Source organism: Schistocerca serialis, chromosome 4 (genome assembly GCF_023864345.2).
Source record: "Schistocerca serialis cubense isolate TAMUIC-IGC-003099 chromosome 4, iqSchSeri2.2, whole genome shotgun sequence".
NCBI lineage: Eukaryota > Metazoa > Arthropoda > Insecta > Orthoptera > Acrididae > Schistocerca > Schistocerca serialis.
In genome coordinates this window covers 606,691,860-606,711,006 of record NC_064641.1, presented here as the reverse complement: position 1 = coordinate 606,711,006, position 19,147 = coordinate 606,691,860, and the positions used below count along the sequence as shown (strand labels likewise).

General features: G+C 42.1%; 1 long non-coding RNA gene across 1 annotated transcript in view; it reads right to left on the bottom strand.

Annotated features, from left to right (window-relative positions):
- The window catches only part of LOC126474076 (uncharacterized), a 61,772-nt gene extending 43,608 nt beyond the window's left edge, over positions 1 to 18,164 (bottom strand). The window contains exon 1 of the long non-coding RNA XR_007586570.1: positions 17,976 to 18,164. This is a non-coding gene — a long non-coding RNA (uncharacterized LOC126474076). The remainder of the gene's footprint in view (positions 1 to 17,975) is intronic.
- Positions 18,165 to 19,147: the final 983 nt, after the last annotated feature.

The window sequence follows — 19,147 nt, the reverse complement described above, 5'->3', positions numbered from 1 at the left end:
GTGTGGTGAGTGAAAGCTGTCTTTAAATGTCGATAAAAGCAAGAAACGCCCATAAATACGTGAAAAACAATGACACTACGTTGGCAAACATGTGCAACACACGTTTAAATATTTAGGAGTAATACTAAGAAAGGGTATCAAATGTGGCGTCCATAGAAAATCAGCAGTATGGAACGTGAATGGAAGGTTTAGATTTGTAGGAATAGTTCTAGGAAAGAGCAGTACATCTGTGAAGGGAAACGAACTCATATACCGGTGCTACTCTAGCGGTTGGAGTCACCATCACGTACTGTTGAAACTACAGCAGCCATCGAACGAATGACAGACATATGCAGCAGAGGTATTAACAGGTCGGTACAGCTCTAACGAAAGTATGACGGAAATGCTGAGAGGACGAAATGGGGTTCCTCTGAATAGAGATACAGTAAATGGAGTGTGACATGGAGGCAATGAAGGTACAGCGTACTGATGTTTTTATGGTATTTCATCCTCCTTTAATCGCTATATTTTCCTGTATTTTATTTTATTACCAGTATCGGTTAGTAACGATCATCTTCAGATGTTCCTTTGTGAATAGTACACTACTGGCCATTAAAATAGCTACACCAAGAAGAAATGCAGATGATAAACGGGTATTCATTGGACAAATATGTTATACTGCAACTGACATTTGATTACATTTTCACGCAACTTGAGTGCATAGATCCTGAGAAATCAGTACTCTGAACAACCACCTCTGGCCATAATAACGGCCTTGATACGCCTGGGCATTGAGTCAAACTGAGCTTGGATGGCATGTACAGGTACAGCTGCCCATGCAGCTTCAACACGATACCACAGTTCATCAAGAGTAGTGACTGGCGTATTGTGACGAGCCAGTTGCTCGGCCACCATTGACCAGACGTTTTCAATTGGTGAGATATCTGAGGAATGTGCTGGCCAGGGCAGCAGTCAAATATTTTCTGTATCCAGAAAGGCCCGTACAGGACCTTCAACATGCACTCGTGCATTATCCTGCTGAAATGTAGGGTTTCGCAGGGATCGAATGAAGAGTAGAGCCAGGGGGCGCAACACATCTGAAATGTAAGGTCCACTGTTCAAAGTGCCATCAGTGTGAACAAGAGGTGACCGAGACGTGTAACCAATGGCACCCAATACCATCACGCCGGGTGATACCCCAGTATGGCGATGACGAATACACGCTTCCAATGTGCGTTCACCGCGATGTCGCCAAACACGGATGCGACCATCACGATGCTGTAAACAGAACCTGGATTCATCCGAAAAAATGACGTTTTGCCATTCGTGCACCCAGGTACATCGTTGAGTACACCATCGCAGGCGCTCCTGTCTGTGATGTAGCGTCAAGGGTAACCGCGGCTATGGTCTCCGAGCTGATAGTCCATGCTTCTGCAAACGTCGTCGAACTGTTCGTGCAGATGGTTGCTGTCTTGCAAACGTCCCCATCTGTTGACTCAGGGATCGAGACGTGGCTGCACGATCCGTTAAAGCCATGCGGATAAGATGCCTGTCATCTCGACTGATAGTGATACGAGGCCGTTGGGATCCAGCACGGCGTTCCGTATTACCCTCCTGAACCCACCGATTCCATATTCTGCTAACAGGCATTGTATCTCGACCAACGCGAGCAGCAATGTCGCTATATGATAAACCGCAATCCTGATAGGCTACAATCCGACCTTTATCAAAGCCGGGACCGTGATGGCATGCATTTCTCCTCCTTACACGAGGCATCACAACAACGTTTCACCAGGCAACGCCGGTCAACTGCTGTTTGTTTATGAGAAATCGGTTGGAAACTTTTCTCATGTCAGCACGTTGTAGTTGTCGCCACCGGCGCCAACCTTGTGTGAATGCTCTGAAAAGCTAATCATTAGCATATCACAGCATCTTCTTCCTGTCGGTTAAATTTCGCGTCTCTAGCACGTCATCTTCGTGGTGTATCAATCTTAATGGCCAGTAGTGTATTATATAAAAACATCGAACAAATCGGGACATGAGAAGAAGTGACGTGTATTATTTTTCTAGCGCTGGCCCAAATTTTTCTCATCTTTTACACCTTCTTATCAACACTGAGACATATGAAGATGATAAAAACTAGTAATAAAATAAAATATTAATAACTCTAGCGATCAAATAATGATATATAAAAGCTTGTAAGAGAAATTTAATTCCTTAAAACAATAATAAGTAATATTGTTAATATTTTCATTCGTTTTTTTTTCAGTTCCTACTTCAATTATGCCTTAGCATCAACGTAAAAAAATTCCATCTTCTGCAGCTGAATGTTTTATCTCTGTGCACCAAACATGTTCTTCCGGCTGTACTGTATGCAGGTAGAACATATTTCTTCCCATACGTTGATCACATTTAAACATTTCACTGCTTATAATCAGCATTGTCGTACAGTGCACGTGTTGTTGCTCATATAATTTAGGGCTGATCAGTGACGAAAAGAGCAACAAAAAATAATGATATTCAAACTAATTCACAGTTTACGATTAATAAAATAATTGAAACACACACGCATACGCACTGTGTGGCTCCATCGACCCTTCCTTCCTTCATCCCCAACCCAATACTATTCTGTGCTCTGGTCTTCTACAGTTCCCATGGCCGCACAGTCACACCGCTGTAGAAGCCTAGCATGATTTAGCGAAACGCGTTTGGTAGATACAAGTAAAGCATTCAGTTGCAAAGGATTGAATTTTTCTTATATTTGTGGTAAAGCATGAGTAATAGGTAAATTTAAAGAACCGATATTCGAGAAAGACTAGGCAACAATTGACCTGATTCAATCGTATATTTCACGCAGCGATCTTAAGAATAAAATGAGCGAGATAACGGTGCTTTAATAGAAATTTTGGAGAGTCATTCGTCTAGTTATCAATACACGAATGGTATAGGACAGAAAGTTGCTAAGATTTAATTGAAGAAACATCCACAGGGGACCATACAGTGAGTGACTTGCGAATTACATGTGTGAATGTAAGCTCTTCTATATCTCTTTTTTTTTATCTTTGGCATGAAAATATCGATTTTCATACAGTGAAAATGTTTAACTATATCGCAACATATTCCCTTTGATCTTCATTCTCTACACAAACTTGTCTGTCAAAGTAATGGTTCAGCCGACAGCCGTGTTTCAGGCCGACACAATATGGTATGGAGATTAATTTTTGTACTAAATGATTATGAATTCTACAAGTTTTTATAATGCTTTTATTCGCACAAATGAGATGGGCCAATAAACTATTAGCACTATTTCACTCCTTTATTGTAAAGTGGCCTGGCAACAATAATAGGTAACAAAGCTCAGCTGAACTATATTTCAATATTTTACTACTCATGCTATCGTAACCACCGAGATCGGAGGAGAATGACTGGGGTAGCAGATTGTTTTTTTTTTTATGTCTTTTTTCGCATTTCTCCGTTTTAACTACATTCCTTTCAACTGATTTCATATGGGCACTGATAACCCACAAACACAAACATTTGAACATTTATTGCTGACAGAATTCATAAATTAGAAAATTTTTTTGGACCATAATACCAATTTTGTATGAATATTCTAGAACTCTGCCGACTGCCTGCAAATTTAGTCTTGAAACATAATTACCTGCTGCTTTCACTAAACAGTCACTTTAAGTTTTTCCAGTTCTGGGTTTATCTTTGTTCATCGAGGCTGTTTAACATTAAATAAATTTTATTTTGCAGAATCATTATTACGCTGCAGATCGTCCATATCTTTGTAAGTAGAGGAAATTTCTTTTGCAGACCGATGAGGTATAATTGTAGCCCTATTTTGCGTGCGACTAAAAACGATACAAAAGAACAGTGTAAGAATGTTTAAAATTTAATTTGTTTTAGTCCTTTACCTATGGTGCTTGTACTGTTTTTTAAGGTTGCTGGTGGTCGTGCATGGGATGCATAGAGTACTTGTTCAAGAACAAATTAGTACCGGGTGGCCATAATTAAACTTTCCCTATTTGACGCGTTATAACACGGAAACTAATAACTGAACGAATACCAGACTTGGTAGCATTAATGTGCAGAGTGTAGGGTGCATGATTTCCATGCGTCACAGCGCCACCGTCCAGTTCGAACTTTGGTCACCAGGTGCCGTGATCGGTCATCGTGATTCGTAGTGTCACTCGCCCGACCAGTCGCAGTGTCAACATGGAAAAATTTTTTTGGAAATTTGTGGTAAGGTCTTATGGGACCAAACTGCTGAGGTCATCGGTCCCTAAGCTTACACACTATTTAATCTAATTTAAACTAACTAACGCTAAGGACGACACACACACCCAAGACATTTAGGGAGGACTCGAACCTCCGGCGAGGGGAGCCGCGCGGAACCTGCAAGATGCCCAGACCGCGCGGTTACCCCACGCTGGCCGTGTCAACATGAGCATGAACAAAAGGAGCAGGACTTTATTGGTGAAGCTCTACTATCAAAACAAGAGTAATGCTGCTGCTGCACTTCGAGAATATCGCCGGCTGTAATGATTATGGAAGGTCCTCTTTCTCCGCCTGCTGTGCGGAGCATGATGAAGAGGCGAACGACCGGTTGTGCACCATAGGTGGTTGACAGAATCGCTGTTGCTATGGCAAACAAAGCTGCGCGCAATTCTCGATCGTAAGGCAGTGCATGTGCTGTGTAACGACAGTTGAACATCCCAAAGTGCTTCGAACAATTCTCAAATGGTATCGGTACAATATCCATACCGTACAGCAGATTGTACCACCAGAAGCACAACGACGTGTTGACTTCGATCTCCGCTTTCTCGCAAGGACTGAAGTCGGCGAGTGCTGGGCCTGGACCATCCTATGGAGAGACGAAGTTCACTTTCCTCTGACGGATGAAGTGACCAAGCAGAATTGCCGAGTGTGGGGATCTTCACCTCCAACCACTCTGCATGAAGTTCCTCTGTACGGTGGTCACCGCATGGTGTGCCTTCACGGTTACGTTCACCATCGCCCCCCCCCTTTTTTCTTTACTAACAGGGTGGCACTCAAGGAGCAAAGACTTGCAGTGTGACTGGCCAGCGTTACTGCTATATGCTTCGCCCGGATGTCATACCCGTCCTACAGGAGAGAGACTCATTGAACTCAACAGTTTTCATGCAAGATGGGGCCCCATCGCACATCGCTCGTGAAGTTCGGCCTGCTTCTCCGAAAGAGATTTGGAAACGATCGAATTACCAGCCGACCGTTTCCAAATGCTTGGCCGGCATGGTCATCTGATCTCTCTCCCTGTGATTCCTGGTTGTGGCGCTACCTGAAGGACAGGGCAACATTCACACATGTGCTGATGTGAAGCACTGCCTTTCAAGACAAGTAGCCAGCATACCTACGGACATGCTTCCTTCTGCTGAGCAGAATGGAATTCGGCGCTTTCAGACGCTTCTGGGCACTGATGGGCGCCATGTTGAAACCCTTTTGTAGCAGTGATGGTACCGGTAAGTAATGCTATAATGTACAGTAGCAGCACAATTAAATTGTTTCAATTGAATTGATTCTGCATTATTTCTCTTCCCCTTGTCCTTGACATTAATGTTATCAAGTTTGGTACTCGTACGGTTATTAGTTTCCGTGTTATAATGTGTTAAAGAGGGAAAGTTTAATTATAATCACCCGGTATTTTAGTTGATTAAGAATGTAAACCTCAGTGGTTTGGTATTCATTTGTTACCATTCTTCTGGTTTTAACATGATAATTGAAACTGTTCTTTTCACTTACAATACGTTTCATAGAAAATTGATCTGTAATACTTCGAAACTCGTTTTAAAAAATGCGTGTTACGCAGGTGTATGGAGAAATTCCTTTCCATTTACGATGAAGACAACAGTGGCGGGACCATTGTGTTGTGCCACAACGATAGATAGCCTTAAGTTCATGTCTTGCTCCAGAAGCAGTTAATTTTTTCTTTAAAATGTGTACGACGGTGGATCAAACAGTAATATCTCTCCTCTATTAAAAACTGCCGTTCATCGTACCCACCACACATTTGTACGCATTTTCGCCATCGTTGAACCCAGGCATCAGAGCCATTTTGGAAAAGCTCGGGGTTGTACTTGTGGACCAATGCTTCTAAAGCTGTTTTCATCTCATCCATGAAGGAAGTATGTGGGATGCATTCATGGACACCAGCAGTGTGCTGCGTAGGATAAGGCCTTTTGGGAACGTAGGTCACGGATAAACCGCGCAGCGGCAGGTCGCCAACATGTCTCACAGATTCCGATGGAGAACACTCTGGTAAAGTGATTCGAGGAGACAGGCGCGTTAGAGGTCACAATCAACAGCAAAGTGGGGATGGGGAAACCGACCTGTTAAAACCAACACCGGTATTTTTGTTCTGAACGACCGGTATTTTCGGTATTTGGTTGGTCCCGGTTATACCAGGTTCTTTTCGTGCTTTACTAATGATTGCGTAGAAAAACTTGCATATTAACTTATCATAACTATAGTGCTAAAATCTTAGTTTTTAAATAAAACTTTTTTTTAAAAGCGAGTAATGTTTTTTCATAGAAATTTAGTTGCATTGAAGTATTGGATTATTATACAAATTGGTACAAGTGACACGTTCTATTTTAAAAACTGCGACTGCAGTTAGAAACTAGCAGCAAACACATGGCATAAGATTAACGGAACGGTATTACTGAGACAATAATGTACGTGTTGCCGTGTGGCGTCGCGAATTAGATGATGCGCTCACACGTGCAATACACAGTATAATACCTGCCCCCACCAGGTCCATACTGTTGTTACTTGTTGCCGCCCTCAGAAATCGATTGGATTGCAGACCGGCACCATCTCTAATTCTGCAGGATTTTACAAAATGCGGTAGCAATGAAGCAAAATGCTCCATTTGGTTGAAAAAATTAAAAACGAAAGGAGGCACCTCGAAATTGGGGCATTTTATAAGCAGAAAAATACACTATGTTCCTTGAAAAAGAAGGTAAATTTGACCGATATAATTTTATTGGCGCACTATGAACCTCGGGTAATAAATGAACGCATAATTTTTTGGTTACTTCAGGGTTAAACATTGATACCATCCAAAAATGGCGATGCAGGTAAGTCATCAACGCTTTCGCTCTCGCGGTCGCCTCGCTCTTCTCCAGCTTCGCAATCTTTGCTGGAATCAATGAGACCAATTTCTGCCACAGCCTCAAAGTCATATCGATCGTGAGTATCTACTCCTTCACCTTCATTAGATGTTGCAACATTTGTTCGAAGTCTACTGTTATTAGCAATAAAACCCGACAATCGTTTATTTCGGAAACTGGTTATACTGAGCGGTTTTAAGAATGAGAAACGGCGTAACTGAAAACTGGTTGTTTCAGTGATAACCGCCATCCCAACGGTGAAAGCTGGGTTTTTAAAATCATGAGTCAAGAAGAAAAACCAGGAATTTTTGCCTACTGGTTTCGATGCCTGGGTTCAATGATGGCGCATATGTTTATAAATGCGTGGTGACTATGTTGAACGCTAGTGATGTATAAAGGACAGTTGTGGTTGTTCCGCCGTTACATCTTCATTATTAATTTTTTTATGAGACAGGAGGAATCCACCGCTGATGACATTGCTTGGAACTTTTATAATATAGTCAAAAACATAATTTTATTGGGTAATCATCAATACAGATTTACGTTAAATAAAATCATCTTTCAGTTTTTTGATATTCTGATCCATTATTAATTATTCCAGAGATCTGTTTTCAGAGTAGCTCGGATCTTCGTGGCAGAATTTCTTTTTCAGTTACATAATGCGTAGTACGTATGTCTCCTTTGTGGTTTACCAACGTCATGCACCTTGAATTAAACGGCAGCAGTTCAACATCATTATCTGTTGGATGATTAGTAACAAAATTTAGACTATGTCTTCAAGTCTCAATACGCTTATAATGATTCCAATTGCAGTTACGCTCGTTTCTATGATTCTTGTTGTATTAGGAGAACTGCGTTATATGAAATGGCAGAAATCTGTAGTATATCTGTAGAATATGCGTATAATAAATTTAAATTTGCTGGTAATTTTACTTTACTAGGTTTAGAAGATAGTTTACGACTGGGGAGGTGGTCAACGAAACTGCAGAAGTGCAACTACAAATAAAAGGATTAACAGAATGGCAGAGTATGAACTGTTTTAAGCGCTGAAATACTATCTGGAAGTATTTCTGCTAAGGTTTTATATACTACTATGTGTTGACAGTTTATTGACTGAGAAACAACATTAAAAAGTTTTTACAAAACGGTATCCGTTGTCAACAGCAAATGAGGACACTGTAAATCAGGAAATTTATATCATGGGGAGTACTAGTACGTGGGTTCGTTTTCACATTCGAGAAGAAATATCACTCTTCCTATACCCGCTATTTTCATACCAATAACTTGATTAGGTTGAACTTACAGAGTAGATATGGTGTGACTGTGATAACATGAGATATATATGAACGGTATTTTGGGGGCTGTTCGTATGTAACGTGTGTATTTCAGTGCACTCACTAACTTCATCAAGGAGTATGAAGTCAAAAATACAATAACTTCAGACCCAGGGCCAGAAGCATGATATTAGGTACACTTGTAACACAGTGGAATACACTTCCCACTGGTTCCTAAAAGTAGTACTTCCTGGAGATGGGATAGGAACTGCGGGCGTCATTGCCTAGACTGTTAGAGTATATCAGTCCCCTTCATAATTTGTTGTCAAGGCAGAGCGTGCAAAGTTTCAGAAACTGACTGGTGTTTACACAGGGCCTTTGCATTCCCTTCCAACTAAACTGAGTAATATTTTTGCAGATGGCTAACCAACTCACAGTAGTTTCTACATCACTGTCTAGAATCAACGAACTACGAGTTCTCGCAGGTCAAAAACACAGACCTGCAATTAGTAACAAAAATGTAAGTAATATTAAATATGTAGCGCTGCAATCTCGCGCTTTTCACTTTCGAATTTTTCCGTGTGGATGGATTTAAAATATAACACGTGCGTCACGTGATACCATTTGAGAGGCTGCTTGAATAAATAAGATTTCACATCGGCGAGCAACTTATGGAGAAAAGTTCTTGCAGGTATGACATTATCCAGATGCAATAAAGGGTACATAAATGTAAGACTACATGTTTGTGTGTGTGTGTGTGTGTGTGTGTGTGTTGGGGGGGGGGGGGGGAAGGGGGGTGTTTTATAGGTTGGTAGGTGGGTGTGGGTGTGTAAAAAAACGCGCCTTGCCCCAAAGGCTCCACAGAGCGTTCTTTCCTCCCTTTTTAATTCTAGAATCATCCACAACATTCCTTGCTTCAAAGTTTATGTAGAGCTTTCTTTGTTTTCTTTTTAATCTTATCAAGTTCTTCCAGCACCATCCACAGTTAATAAGAAATACGAATTCAAGTATAGAGCTCCCTGACGCCTTTAGAGATGAACACGTGAATTTTTTTTATGTCATGTTAGACTGGTAGTCTGCCATTGCGAATGGTTTCTCAGATTTCAGCGGAAAAACAGAAACGTTTTGATAATAGATATTGCAGTGCCTGTATTGTTGTGATTACAGTGCAAAGTTCCCTTGGACATGCATACATGTCGAAAGGAACAGTCACTGCAGCGACCACAGCCGCTGAGAAACATATCAAATGATTTCACAATGGCGAATAAAGACTACCATCAGCTGTAGAATGGAATAACGAGAACGAAAATTTGTTCCGGACCGGGACTCGAACCCAGATTTCCCGCTTGTCGTGAGAGGTCTCCTTACCATTTGGCTATCCGTGCACGACTCACGTTCAGACCCAAACGCCCATATGTCGTCAACCATGCGTCTACGACCTGTACTCGTACAGCCATTATGTATATTCCCCATACAGGTCATACGTTGTACTTGTATGACGCTTGTCCGGTAATGACAGATAAATACGATATTGCAGTGTCTGTCCCGGTCTAGCACAAATTTTCGTTGTCGTCATTCCATTCTACAGGTGATGGTAGTCCTTATTTGCATTTGCGAATTCATTTGATGTGATTTTTATAACATATACACTATCTTATCAAAAGCACCCGGACACCTATTAGGGACATTAAAATGGGGTATGTCTGCCCATCGCCTTTACGATGGCTCGAACTCTGCTGCTCACACTTTCAGTGTGGTGTCTTCCTATGGAGGAATGGCAGCCCATTCTCCCTCACGAAGCGAAACCAGAGGTGATAGTGGACACTGGAGTTTAGGGCGGAAGTCGGAGCTCTGGACAGGGTATTCCATTTCAGGAATTTTATTGTCTATAAACCATTGCCTCACAGACGCTGCTTTATGACACAGTACACTATCATGCTGATAGAAATAACCATTGTCTCGTAACTATTCCTTTGTGCGTATACCGTGTTATAAAATACGTTTACATCCTTCCGCATTTAGCGTTTTCTTAAGCACAATGTACACCACCAAGTCTCTCAATATTTTACATAGAACATCCACTATGTGAGGAGGATAACGGTCAAACTGGGGACCAGATACATTAAGACAGGGGGGAAAATTTCCGAAATCAAACGAGAACACTCACTTCCTTACACAATCCGAAGTTGGAAATAAAAGAATTAGTACAGATAATACCTCTCTTCCACGCGTGAACATTGAGACGGACGCACTGAGGGCACGTCTGCTCACTTACTCGTCTTCTGTAACACTCCCCGAATATGGCGGACACCCAGAGGTCTCCCTGGGCCCCGGTGGAGGGGATGGTCGAACCTCTTTGCCGTGACCAACCTCTCCACCCCAAATCTTGTGACACTGGAACATCTTTGACTTTTACCCCCTGTGCTGTCTCTCTGATCCCCTACCCAGGAGTGAGGTTGGCACTACTATACTACAGAACTACTTCCCAACTAAGATTTGGCTACGCTTTACGGAAAGGTGTGAGGAGGATTAGGAAAGTTCATGTGCACATTCACATTCACGTACAAGAAATGCATAATACACGACACATGTAAATACGTATTATGAAGCCTGACACATTTCTTTCCACCCGTCCACATGGGTTCTGTTGCACCCGCGGCCGGCCGCGTCGTGCAATAAAATTGGCGGTGGAGCCGCCTCTGTTTGTATTTCCCCGTGCGAGCGAGCAGCGAAACCTGCTGCTTATAGAGCGGAAACTACTGTACCGTTTCACACACATAAAGGCAACAAAGTGGAGCGTTGTGAAGGTCACAAGAGACGTTATGTTTAGCATTCGTCCTCTTGGTTCTACCCGTTCCACATACGACAGGGCAAGTCTTTTTACAGAGGGGCTGAAAAGCTGATAAACATTGCATGTGGCCGAACTCCAGGAACGTCTGTTTTTCTACAAAGTTCTGGAAAATATGATGACTGTAAAGAACAAGTGTTTTTGGAATCGGCATTCGCAAATGATAAATACGAGTAAGTCGTTCTTTCAGACAGAGAGCTCGTACCTGCCAGGGTGAGCGCAAACTGTTAGCTGGTTTAATAAATGAAAAGCATGGCATCAGGCTGTGATGCACTCAACATATTTAAGGCGATCAGAAATTATCAAGGTTTCGAAATGAAAATTTACATTTTTATCAGCGAATGAGGAGCTGTAACACTTTTAACGCCTTTCCTGTGGGAATATATGTCTACCAGGAATACAGCGCCCTCGAGTACAGTGGTGAAGTCTTCTATATTTTCTTTCAAACTGATGACTACATTCCATCACTTATGAGACAAGTGGATGGCTGACTGTCTTACATTACAATGGCTAGGAGATTTAATTTCTAAAAGAAATGGAAAATCAAAGCAATACAGTGCGTTCTTTCATGGAGTGCTAGAATACATTATTGTCTGGCATCAGGCAACAGGAATGTGCAGCATGCATAATGCATTCCAAAAGATCTATGACTCTTAGCGACGCTAGAGATAGAATACCTTCTGGAGTAACAAATTTTTATTTTTTGTTTCTCTCCATACAACATTTGTGCCTCGGTGTTGTTGTTGTGAGACTCCTTCAATCAGATAAATCTCCTAGAGTACTAAATTCGCTAGTAAGCAGGAAGAATGGTTTAGATAAGATAACACTAATCGTCCTATAAGAATGTCCGTTCTGACAACTTTACGTCGGATACTTAAAGGTTTGCTGTCGCCAAGAATTTCAAATTCGTCTGTAAGTGATGACATCTTTTAACTATTTTTAAAGTCGATGTAGTGTAAAGATCACTTCTTGGTATGGGCCAAATTGCGCACACAGCTAGACAGCAAAAGCTGTTATGCTGTTATGCGCATTTGTTTGTCGATTTATGTTCTTTTCTGTTTCTTTGAGTATTACAGTGCTGCACAAGGCACGAGTCTGTTAAAATCAGGACTTATACCACCTTACTGTCAGTTTTCTTGTGGATCCTTAGTTGACTGAGTGGAAAATGCAAACATGGCTCAGCCCTAGATTTCGCTTTAGCCGTTAGCGCTTCTCGCATGTTATCTTCCGTTTGTCTCAATTGCTAATACTGCAGTCATCTTCTAATAACAATGTCTACGACGGTCTACTGTGCAGATGTTAAATGAAAATTATGCAAGTAATTCACCTTGGAGCAGACCGTGTTTAAGACTATTTCCATTTCTGAAGTGTAATAAGAGACATGCCACTGTGTTGCAACTGGACCAGTTTGACGAAGCTATTTCTAGATACTGGGTATATTTTCTAGATTAGTCTTCTGACGGCGACAAAATCGTAGTTGGCGTTCAACCGCAGAAGCAGACAAAGTGTCCATATGTTAAGAAGGCTAACTTGGTTGCACTATGTCAGAATTACATTCTCCCTAGAATGAATCGCACCTAGGAGGTGGGTTACTAACCTGTAAATTAATTCTAAATAAACCATAAATTAATTTGCGAAGAAGTTCGAATTGTAAGATGACAAATGCAGACAGACGCGTACGCAGATCTTGCTGAAAGCGAAGTGTTGTTTGAGACACATGTCACGTGTGTAGAGATCATGAGAGGGCGGCCCGTATGAGCTGCCAGATTTGAGCAGACGACAACTGAGGCGCTGTTACCAGCAGTACGTCTCGTCCACCATGTAACCACAGTTAAAGGGAAGGCTACATGTAAACAGGAGGGCGTCGTGGACTTTCTGAGTATGAACTTTGCTACCCGCGACGTCAACATGGTGTTTGCGCCTACAAGTATTTTAGCCTCAGCTTTTCCGATCGTCAAAGGAAGCCGCAACATTGGGGCAGGAACTGGTCGGAAATATCGTGGCGTAAAAGTGTTTGGTGCTAGCAGTCGCTTTGGCGACCGTTTTGCACTGCTCTGAGTGAAACGGGTAGCAGTGACATTTGTAGTCTGGCTTTTCGCAAATAACTGCTGTTTCTTTCCGAATATATCGTGATTGAGTACATTTTTTATTTTGGTTTTTCACATATATTTGGCTTTAGCTCCCCCAATTTTTCGCGATTTAGGCAGAAAGCTAAGAACACAGCTCAAATAGCTGCGACGAGTAAAACAAACACCGCAATGGCACCTCTCTGCCGGTGTGTGTGTGTGTTTGTGTGTGTGTATGGGGGGGGGGGGTCAGGAAGTGGGAGGGGGAGGATTCGGAAGTGGGGGCGGGGGTTCCTATGCTCGGCAGTAACACGTTGGTCGGAAGTGCCACGATACCTGAGTGGCACCTACAAAAGAGTCGAAAAGGCCACGGACGAACTCTTCACGTAGCCTTCTAAGCTCCTGTAGCTGGAGTTCTCCAGGTGAACGACCGTTTGAAGGCCGCGCGCGGCTAGAAGGCCGTTAGGGCGGTACCTGGAGCTGGCCGCAATTTATTTTATAGCCGCCGCAAGAATAAAACCAAAACGAATAAAATTACACGGGGCGAGGAAGCACTTTTAAAGACCCACTCCGTAGTTTGAGAGATATCTTACGTAGTAACGATAAATGATGTAAAGCTTCGTTTTCTGATCAAAAATCAATATCTTCCATAGATCTTAGGCTATCTATACAATAGTAACAATTGTTAGCGTATGGCTAGCACTACCAAACGATGGTACCAGATCTTCCTTAAAACAAATGTAATTCGAATAATGACCCAGAACGCTGGTTCTGATGATGAAAACTGATACAACTGTAACTGAATTTCCTCCCATTGGGCACATAGAAGGACATACTTATGTTTTACTTCGGAAAGACTTTCAGTATCCAACAATGCATTACTTTTTCTTTATCATTTACAACTGGTTTTGACAGTTGTAACAGTCGTCTGCTGGTCTTAAAACATTTTTTATTTTAAAACGTGTTCCGTTGTGACTTAGTACGTTTGTTGCTGCTCACGTGCTTCTTAAATGGTTGTACTGCCGACAAACGTGTGTATAATGTACAAATGTTTTGAAGGCCTGAAGAAGAGTGTTTTTTAAATTTTCAGATTTTTTTTTCAGTCTTCTGACTGGTTTGATGCGGTCAGCCACGAAGTCCTCTTCACCTCAGAGTAAGACTTGCACACCAGATGCTAATTTATTTGCTGGATTTATTCCAATATCTGTCTTTACCTATAATTTTCGCCCTCTACAGCTCCCTGTAGTACAATGGAAGTTATTCCCTGATGACTTAACACATGTCCTATCATCCTGTCGATCCTTATTTTCAGTGTTTTCCAGATATTCCTTTCTTCACCAATTCTCTTGAGAACCTCCTCATTCCGTACCTTATCAGTCCACCTAATTTTCAATATTCTTTCGTAGCAACACATCTCAAATTGTTGAATTACCTTCTCTTCCGGTCTCCCCACACTCCATGTCCCACTGCCACACAATGCTATGGTCCAAAGGTACCTTCTCAGAAACGTCTTCCCTACAGCTCTCTTAGCCAGACATGCTCTCCTTTCCTGTACTAATCTGTTTTTCATGTCATCCTCGATTCGTCCGTCATGGGCTATTTTGCTTCCAAGGCTACAGAATTCTTTAATTGTACCTTTTCCCGATCACTAATTTTGACTCTCGGTACAGAGGATGTAGTTCATGATGGAACAAAATCGTAAGTAGTTCCTACTAATACTGAAAGTATTGGAAGGCTTGCACTAAAAGCTATGTCGTCAGTGATTTTCCTTCGAATGTTTGGCATTCCCTAACTGACGAAACTACTTCCAAACATAGTAAAAAATATACTAAGAGAACACATAGGGTGTTGGGAAGTGTGGAACGGTCATTACCGTTAGGACAACTTGACGCATTCCACGCTGTTCTGTTTCTTATGGTTGCCGCAGCGACTTTGTGTAACAGAAGTGGTGAATACAATTTTACAACTTTATGACGTTACGCAATCGCATCAGGGAAATCATGACGTTCATCAGGTGTGGTTTGCAGCGACAAGTTTGTTCTCATGTCAGACATATTGGAGAGATTCATAGTAAATGTCACAACATGTACATTTGTGGTCCTTACACTTCTACAGATCAGCAGTTGTTCCTGTCCAAGTTTAGCTGTCGGGTGCCTTATCTCATAGCTTCAGAATATAAAAAGTGTGAGCAGAAACACTGGGTCGCTGTCGATAAAGATTCCAAACACATACTAAATACTTTTCCGTATGTTCATAAAGCTGAAACCCGTTCTCATTGTGAAAATCTTGTGAAGATACTTGGAGGTCCATACCAAAATACAGGAAGAAGTTTTACGTGAACAGCTTCGACACCTCACTGTTACCAACACGACATATGAAAAGAGACCGAACAAAAAATGGTTCAAATGGCTCTGAGCACTATGTGTCTTAACATCTGAGGTGATCAGTAACCTAGAACTTAGAACTACTTAAACCTGAGGACATCATATACATCCATGCTCGAGGCAGGATTCGAACCTGCGGCCGTAGCGGTCACGCGGTTCAAGACTGAAGCGTCTAGAACGGCTCGTCCACACTGGCCGGCCGAGACCGAACAAGCTTGCAACAAACAAATTTAGAAAGGAAGAACTTCTGAGCACGAGGAAAGATCACGAGGACCCACGGAAGATTGTAGGTTTCAGAAATGATGATATGAACCTCACAGTGTATCAGTGATGACCAGAAAATAATGTAATAATTCAGTTCCCTGTATGTACAAATTGGAACGGACACAAAATCGAATCATGACACAGAGACAAATGTTACAATGAAAATAAATACGGAGTAGAAGTTGTTGACCAGATGATCTAGGAGTACGCAGTGCAAGTTGGTCGAAGCAGGTGGTCTGTTCACACTGTTTAAAATATTCTACAATTAGCAGATATCAATGCTTTGACAATCTAGCGAGAAGTAGCAAACATCCAAATAAGAAAACGAGAATTCCTTTTAGTGGTAGTGGAGGATCGCGCCACAGGTTGTACAGAAAACATAGTCGAAGCTCTAGCTACTCACGTTGAACCATCAGACATAGGTGTAAGCCGTCACTGCTGCAAAGTGCGAAAATCTCGCGAACAACAGTAAAAAGCATAACAATGTGCTACGTGTGACAACCAGTTTGGGAAAAATGTGTTGTTACAGTTCCCTATGTCTGTGCAGATTGCAGTGCTAAGTCAATAGACAATGATCGTCTGTAGGTATCTAGAAGTTGCGCTTTTACTTACACGGACTGTGCTCTCTACCTCTAGATAATGTTATAAAAGTGTAGACCTGTATTAGGCTATAGTAGCATACTAATTCTAAGTCAGTATTTTCTCTCACTTGTATAGAATATAATTTTGTCTTAAAACTTTTTGACTTGGCCGTATTTCTGTAAAACTCATTATTTATTCATGGTATTACGTACATTTTTCAAGCACTTGCAACTTTAAGTTGATTTAGACAAAAATTACGAATATATTTCGTTTTATTTTTGTTACATAAAGATATTTTACAACAAATTTTGTGTATCTAGCGTGACTATCTTTTACATCTAATGAAAGCGGCCATCAAGAACAACGTGCCCAAGACGAGTTTTCGTTTTAAAAAATTCGTTAGGACACTACAGAAAGTGAATTTAGCTTAGCTTGTGATGGAGAACCGAGTGAGAGATATGGAAAGGTCTACCTCTAGCCTGGCACTACAAAAGGTGCTAAAAGTACCAGCTGCAGTTTACCCTCCGTTATCCTCAAACCGGAAGGGAAAAGTCATTACCTATTCATCATGTGCAGCCGCTAAAAACAAAAGACTTCAAACACGTAATAGAAGCAGAATGGGCGAAGACTTACCCACTTTAGAACAGTTCATCCGGAAAGAGAGTCCGAAAGCAGATCTTGAAACGAAAGTTTCAGATACTGCACTAAAAGCAGTCGTTGCAACAGCGCAGGACGTCACACGGACCAAACCGAAGGCAATTTTTGACCTAAAAGGAGCATGGGCCAATTTGACACCGCAGCTAGTTACCCGAATAAAACAAACAGACCCTCGAGAACGAACTCTCCATAAGCAAAACCAGGATAGCAATGCTTGTGTACAGACAGAACAATGTCCGTCCCAAACACAAAACAACCACGATGAAAGACAGTGATATCAAACAAGCATGAAAAGAATGGAAAAGCGAAAGTAGACAGCCTGCAGAGGCGAATACGTCTGCAGCGTAGACACAAGAAGCGACCAAGAACAGATGGATTCTGATATCTGTGAAGACCATCCGACGTCTCCGTTTGCTGAGATATTCATGACTGGCGAAAGGCCTAGAAACAGAAGCCAGCAAAATGTCCTGTAGTACGAAAGCAAAATAAAAACAGAGACTCCAGAAGAGAACAGCATTCCTACTCATGGAAATTTCAGTTCGGTAGTAAAATTGAGGAATTGCTAAAAGCTTTATTTCAAGAGATAGTGGCTGGAAATATTGGCAGGCAAAAGTTTAAATATGAATATATAACGTAAATCGTTGACGACACAGGACGCAGTAGTTACACTAAAACGTGTGAGGTAGCTGGTAAGCGGACAGCAAATAGCTTTGACACCTCTCACGGAAATCGTAACTATGACATCGTATTGTAGTACCCTCACTTACCAATTAAGTTGATCACCGGTGAACATACATCATTGACTAGGGTCCAGCCATCTCTGCAACGTTGTGGCACATTAATGGCTATATGAAGGAGGCAACTCAAGTGGGTCTTCGTTTGTGGTTTGACAGAAACAGACTCTGGAAAACAGAACTGCGAGGCAGAAGACCAGCGGGCAGCGACTGTACGACATGGCTACCTCACGCAGACTGACCGTGAGATATCTGAACACATTCTGCCTTTAGCATTCTACCGGTTCCCTGGCGTGTTTCATAACACCTTCCTACGGTGGGCAAGCTGTTACGCTGGCGTGCGCAGTTTAATAACACGTTCACCGAAGCCAGCATCTACTGTAGCCACTTAAACTCCGTATGGACTAACATTAAGTTGAGATGTCTTTTTCTTTGAGGTGAATCGATTTAACGTTAGATACTAATTTGTATTCGGTAGACGCGAGGATAAAATATATTATACTAGAACTGATACGTGATTACATTTGCACGCAATTTGGGTGCATAGATCCTGAGAAATCAGTACCCAGAATAACCACCTCTGGCCGTACTAACGGCCTTGACACGCCTGGGCATTCAGTCATGGATGGTGTGTACAGATACAGCTGCCCATGCAGCTTCAACACGATACCACAGTTCATCAAGAGTAGTCATTGGCGTATTGTGACGAGCCAGTTGCTCGGCCACCATTGACCAGACGTTTTCAGTTCGTGAGAGATCTGGAGAATGTGCTGCTCAGGACAGCAGTCGAACATTTTCTGTATCCAGAAAGGCCCGTACAGCACCTGCAACATGCGGTCGGGCATTATCCTGCTGAAATGTAGGGTTTCACAGGGATCTAATGAAGGGTAGAGCCACGGTCGTACACATCTGAAATGTAACGTCCACTGTTCAAAGTGCCGTCAATGCGAACAAGAGGTGACCGAGGCGTGTAACCAATGGCAACTTACACCATCACGCCGGGTGATATGCCAATATGGCGATGACGAATACACGCTTCCAATGTGCGTTCATCGCGATGTCGCCAAACACGGATGCGACCATCATGATGCTATAAACAGAACCTGGATTCATCCGAAAAAATTATATTTTGCCGTTCGTGCACCCAGGTTCGTCGTTGAGTACACCATCGCAGGCGCTCCTGCCTGTGATGCAGCGTCAAGGGT